The sequence below is a fragment of the Acromyrmex echinatior genome, chromosome 7 (genome assembly GCF_024713525.1).
Source record: "Acromyrmex echinatior isolate Ae372 chromosome 7, ASM2471352v2, whole genome shotgun sequence".
Lineage (NCBI taxonomy): Eukaryota > Metazoa > Arthropoda > Insecta > Hymenoptera > Formicidae > Acromyrmex > Acromyrmex echinatior.
This window is the reverse complement of record NC_141858.1, coordinates 180,374-187,172: the sequence shown is the minus strand read 5'-3', so window position 1 is coordinate 187,172 and position 6,799 is coordinate 180,374. Positions and strand designations below refer to the sequence as shown.

The 6,799-nt window shown below is 33.5% G+C and overlaps 1 pseudogene; it reads left to right on the top strand.

Moving 5' to 3' along the window:
* The first annotated feature begins 469 nt into the window (after positions 1-469).
* Positions 470-2,691, top strand: LOC147908888 (uncharacterized; annotated as a pseudogene).
* The last annotated feature ends 4,108 nt before the right edge of the window (positions 2,692-6,799 follow it).

Sequence of the window (6,799 nt, the reverse complement as noted above, 5' to 3'; positions counted from 1 at the left end):
GGCATTATATTAAAGAACAAGAGCAATGGGATAGTATTCTGTCCCAGGCTATGCTCACTTATAATTGCACAATTAATAAAAACACAAGTTATACACCTTACGAATTACAATTCGGGAGAGAGCCCAATCACATCTTCAGTGAAGAAGATGAGCGATTGACTCTCCAAAATCAAATCGAAAACTTGCATATTCAACATGAAAATAAGTTGGAAGAAGCGCGCAGGAGCATACGCGACTATCAAAATCCCAACCTTCCTATCAAAACTTATACGCCGATAGAAAATAATGACTTGGTGCTCGTAAGAAACTTCAACGCCAAATCGTTTGAGGCACGGTGGAAAGGTCCTTTCCCTGTTGTCCGACACGATAAACACATAACTTACCACGTTAGGGAAAACGGTGAAATTAAACAATACCATCGAAGTGATATAAAATCATTTATTCCAGGCGATGGATTATCTGAAATAGATCGTCCCGATACTTCTCCTTTTGATACTTCAGGGTCATCCTATTAACAGCGCAAAATATTCAATTACTCAACTAGACAACGATGAAGTAATTTACCTCGAAACTCTAAACAAGATAAAATTATATCACGAGCAGTGGAAGATAGTTGTAGGATATAACCTAAACGATTTAGAAGATAATTACCATATACTTAAGAACACATATAAGGAATTATTAAAGACATGTTTTCGAAAGCTTGATAATCAAAACTGGATTTGTTCTTCCAGAAAACGAATTATAAAGCAAATAAATCAATTCGAAGAAATAGCGAATGATTTAGAAAATGTATTGTATCTAGCAGGACTCAGAACAAAAACAAGAACTAAACGCGGTTTATTTGACTTCATAGGTGAAGTAAGTAAAACTCTATTTGGAACTCTGTCCGATTCCGATGCGAACTATTATAACAGCGAATTAGATAAATTATATACCGATCAGAAAAATGTTATCCAGTACGTTAAAAATCAAACTAGTATCATACTTAAAACTTTACATACTAACGAAAAAATTGTCGATGTAACTTCAAACGCGATAAGTCGCATAAACGATCAGTTTAACCGCCTCAAAAACTTGTCTCAGATCATTGAAGCAAATATTTGGATAGATGAATCCTTATTAGATTTAGACGACGAATTAAGAAAATTAATTGATGAAATTAGAAAAGCAGAAGAACTTATTACTAACGGAAGACACGGAACTATCAAGCCATACGTTTTATCACCCAGGGATTTATTCAACTCTTTGAGGCAACATAAACATGTAGATAATTTTCCCGTACCCTTAGAGGAGACGCAATATATTACTCTAATAGATATAAGCGAAATATCGATAGCATTAACAGAAAAACGATTGCTGATTCAATTGATAATTCCGTTAATAGAAGACAAATTCTTAGAACTAACTAAAGTAATATCCCTTCCTAGGCACGGATGGTTAAAACAATCCATAGTAGACACCACTCAAAAACTTATCCTATTAGATCCATTTAGAACTACGTTTATGCCTATTAGCGAATTAGAATTAAGCTCCGCAAAGAAACTCGGAAAATATCAACTATTAAAGCGGACATATCCCGATTATAAAATGGGTATAAAAGATAATTGTCTTACTGAAATAATTACAAAACGCGATACAGAAAAATGTACAACAAAGTATATGCAAATTCAAAATACATTATGGATCCAACTTCATACGAATCAAGATTGGATAGGAATTGCACCTAGAGAAGAAGCTTTGCATATACTCTGTTCCGATAAAACACCGAAATGTACGAGTATACCAAAATTTTATACTTCACTTAGAATCAGATTGTACAGCAATTTCCGAAACTGCAACTTTGAAACCCGAAAACTTATTTAAAGACGAAATTGAAATTCACAACACAATTCATTTAATAGATAAAATATCAATCAATAAAACGTTAGAGAAACATCAACTGACTGACATACCAATGGATTTAATAAGAGAAACTCATTAATCCAGAGCATCTACAAACCTTAGGCAAAACAATAGACGAATTAGATAATTTAGCAGACCGAATATCACAGCATAAAAGAACTATCACTTGGAAGGAAACATTCAAGCATTATCTCCATTTAACCGGATACATAGCCCTTGGCTCTATCCTTTTCATATTCCTCTATAAGATTGGACTATTTTCAAGTATAATTAATTTACTCAAGCAACTACTCGGAAATTGTTACAACCAATGTAGCTTTGGAAATCACGCTCCAACGCAACACGCCTATTATACCGCTTACTCTGCTCAACCCCCAAATCTCGAGTTACAATCAGGCGTATTAAAACGTTTGATTAACTATAAAATTTGATTACACTCCAAATTTCTTTATAAGGGGGAAGGTGTGACCATAGTCCACCAACCTACCTTAGGACTTTGCCTCTAAGATAAGAATAGAAGTGAGACTAGATTCTATTTAGACTCATTTTCGAACCTTATAATGTGACCATAGTCCACCAACCTACCTTAGGACTTTGCCTCTAAGAATAGAAGTGAGACTTTAGAATAAGATTAGACTCTATTGGGACCTTATAAAAGAAAACCCTCAGACTGCAGAGGCAGTCTTCGATATATTGCGAGAGTAGTTACGTCTCTAAAAATTTTCCAAGTGACAATTGTAAAAAAAAGAAAAGAGAATACAATAAAGATAATTTTTTATTTTGAAATTGTTATCACAAATCTTACAATATGTGCCTTTATATGCAACATACAAATAATTTTTTATTTATCTATTAAAGTGATTCGGTATTCTTCCTATAGTTATTGGAATATATGTTAAATTTTGGATCGACTTTTGAAGCCTTCTTTCCCCCCGCCGCCGCCGCTCAATGCTCGACGGCTGAGCTGTACCGGATCGCGCGCGGATGTGTATCTCAGGAGCGTTGCACTAAGAAATATCCTCCGTATCTTCTAGCAAATTATCAATCCTTTACTTTCATTAGTCTTCTGTGATGTCTTCTTTATTCAACATGCCTTCTTTATTCACATGTTGAATAAAGAAGACATCACGGAGTTATTGAAGTTGAATCATTCCAGTTTAAAATTACGCATCTCGTTCTGTATCGACTCTTATTAGTCTTAAATTGATATTATCATTATTCTATATTAAAAGATATTACATTTTGTGGCACATAAGCGTCAGTAGCTCTTTGAAAGAAAACCGAATGTATCAATGTAATGTATAAAAATAATAAAGTAAATATTTTAAAAGTACATAATATTTAGTAAAATGTATATACTTATTAATATAATGTTCAATCACTATTATTAAGAAAATAACAATTATGTAAGAAGGAAAATATTTTTATGATAATTTTCATGCTAAAATGTTGTCATGATAATTTTCATGTTGGAAGGTATGATAGCAGCATGTTTCTTATACTGTGACGCTCCTGAGATGCACGTCCGCGCGCGATCCAGCGGTTCAGCCGTCGACTGTTGAGCGGTTGTAAAGGAAAAATAGGCAGCACTTCAGAAATTGGCTCGAAATGTGTAACTAGTTCTGAGCACACTAAAGTACACATATAATTTCTATAATTTTATAAAAATATATTTGGAGTAATATGTTCATTAATAACGTTATTTGTTTAAAAAAAAATTAAGAAAAAAAGGAAAAAGCAGGATTGAACATAGGATCCTCAACATTCTGATCTCGCACCTAACGCCGAGACCATGCTGAGTTTTTGCAGACCGCCTCTATGGACGTGGTACATAAAATACACGGAAAATCGTAAACTATATCTCGTTAACTATCATGTTTTGAAATCATTTTTGCTATTATATATTAATGAGAAAGGTATATGATTAACTCTTTCACTAATATCGTGTGAGACTCGTGGTAAAGAAATCGGGCCAAACATAAGTATCATTGATGAGAGCCGTGGTATGTCTATCGGGCCAAACATAAACAATATGTTCCAGGTTGTTAATTATGGCACGCGCCATCGTAACTTAAATCGTAGGGCAAAGGATTAATATAATTTAATAAAAATTATGTATTGTCTAGAATGTCTCTTTCCTCCTTATGATACACGCCAAGCGGTCGAGATCGTCGAGAAAATATTTTCGGTCGCTAGAAACAAGCGACCACAGAGAGAAGGACAGAGACAGATGACTCATTGTTTTGCTAGCGGGCCCAGTTCGGCGTGTCCGCGCAGAGACTCACCGATTACAATCGGAGCTTCTATCTGTTTGTTTTTTCTCTGTCTCGCTCTATCGAAATAACAGAAATTGAAAGAATTTTAAATCACGGTTGCCAGTTCTCCGTTTTTTTTTTACAGACTTCGGTTTCTTGGGCTAATATTCAATACTCCAGCAGATGTGAAAATCTCCAATTTTTGTCGAATTAAAATTCTTTCATTTTCTTTTTATTAAATTATATTAATCATATATCTTTCTCATTAACGTAGCAAAAATGCAAATGCAAAAATGATTTCAAAACGTAAACATTGATGAGATATACAATAGTTTACGACTTTCCGTGCACTATATGTATCGCGTTCGTCGAGGTGATCTGCAAGAACTCAACGTGGTCTCGGGCGTTGGGTGCAAGATCAGAATATTGGAGATCTTATGTTCGATTCTGCTTTTTTCTTGTTTAATTTTTATTTAATAAATAACATTTTATTTATTAAATTTTATTAATAAACATATTACTCCAAATATACTTTTTATAAATTTCAAAAATTATATACGTGTACTTCAATGTGCTCGAAATTAGTTGCGCATTTCGAGCCGATTTCTGAAATGCTGCCTACTTTTCCTTCACAATCGCTCGACGCTTGACGGCCGAACCGCTCACGCGTGGACGTGCATCTCAAGAGTGCACAGTATAAGAAACATGCTGCGACCATACCTTCCAGCAAATTGTCATGAAAATATTTTCCTTCTACATAATATTGTATTTTCTTAATAATGGCGATTGAACATCATATTAATAACTTAATGCATTTTACTAAATGTAATGTACTTTTAAAATATTACTTTATTATTTTTATGATACATTCACTTTCAAAGAGTTAATGATCACGTTTTTATGCCACAAAATGTAATATAAAATTTTACTTTACCGCATCATACATCTGGTCATCTATTTGTATTTTTTTTTAGTGGAATAAACCTGGAGAATACATTTAAATGACGTATCAATAATAGAACTTCAAAGATAATAGAGAGTCTTTTTACAATAACGTGGATTTAGATACGGTGAACGCCTTTTCTTAATTAGTCGCTAAGGAAAAGATAATGTGATCATGATATCGATTATGTATCTTTTTTCTTAGAGTGATAAATAACAATTTTTTGTATGTATGTGTATTATATTATATATATATATTAGGTGTTGGAATTAATTCGTAGCGTTTTACAAGTGATGGGAAGTACTTTCATTAATGTATTTTTTAATGCTCATGTGAAATAAATAACATTCTTTCATTAAAAACGCTACGAATTAATTCCAACACCTAATATATATATATATATATATATATATATATATATATATATATGCATACATATATCATTTTGCGTGACGCTGTATGTATAGAAAACAACGGCGTTATACGAGTCAATCAGCTGTAACCAGTATAGCCCGCGTTCACTGTATCATTACCGCACAACAGTACTGTCAATGTAGTGTAGTGTAGTAGTGTTCTACACACAACCATATATATATATGTGTGTGTGTGTGTGTGTGTGTGTGTGTGTGTGTGTGTGTGTGTGTGTGTGTGTGTGTGTGTGTGTGTGTGTGTGTGCGTGTGTGTATGTGTATGTATATATGTGTGTATATGTGTATATATATATATACATATATAGTATTTTTTGTCCACAAAATAGAAAAAATGTAATAGCAGAATATTGTCTGCCTTTGATAAGACAAGGTTATGAGTGCTTTATAACAAGCGACTCAGTACAATACAATACAATATCTCATCCTTGTATTATCGAACAAGATTGTAATGATGCACCGTGTCGCACTGTGTCTCTTGTTGGAAGGCGCTCTAGAAGGCCAAAATTGGTTATTGTGATGTGTGTTTCTTGTTGGCACCCTATAAAGCCAGAATGAGAAAGGTTAGCATCTTTATGTTATTCATGAAAATATCACTTTTATTTATCATACAAGTGATATGATTAAATTTATTGTTATAACAATAAATTGCGCTTTGCCTAATTATGATCCAATTTCAGAGGCGTTCATCGTGGGCTGACTATTTTTAATTTACTGCCAGAGGCGTTAATCGTGAGCTGGCTAGCTATAATAAAATGTCACAGCCATAAATCATATTTTGGCTAGTTATAGACAAATGTCAGAGGCGTTCATCGTGGGCTGACTATTTTTAATTTACTGCCAGAGGCGTTAATCGTGAGCTGGCTAGCTATAACAAAATGTCACAGCCATAAATCATATTTTGGCTAGTTATAGACAAATGTCAGAAGCGTTCATCGTGGGCTGACTATATTTAATTCACTGTCAGAGGCGTTAATTGTGAGCTGGCTAATTATAACAAAATGCCACAGCCGTAAATCGTGCTTTGGCTAGTTACAGATAAATGTCAGAGGCGTTTATCGTGGATTGACTATTTTTAATTTATTGGCAGAAGCATTTCGATTATTAAATTTGGTGAAATACAATTACGGAATCAATTTATAGAATTTTGCGTCTGCAATTAAAGAAATGCAAATAGATGCATTGTCATGATGGAATCAAAAGCTAATTGCTTGACATAACCGAAACAAAGAAACTAATGAAGAAAAAAAATTGAATATCAGTAAATA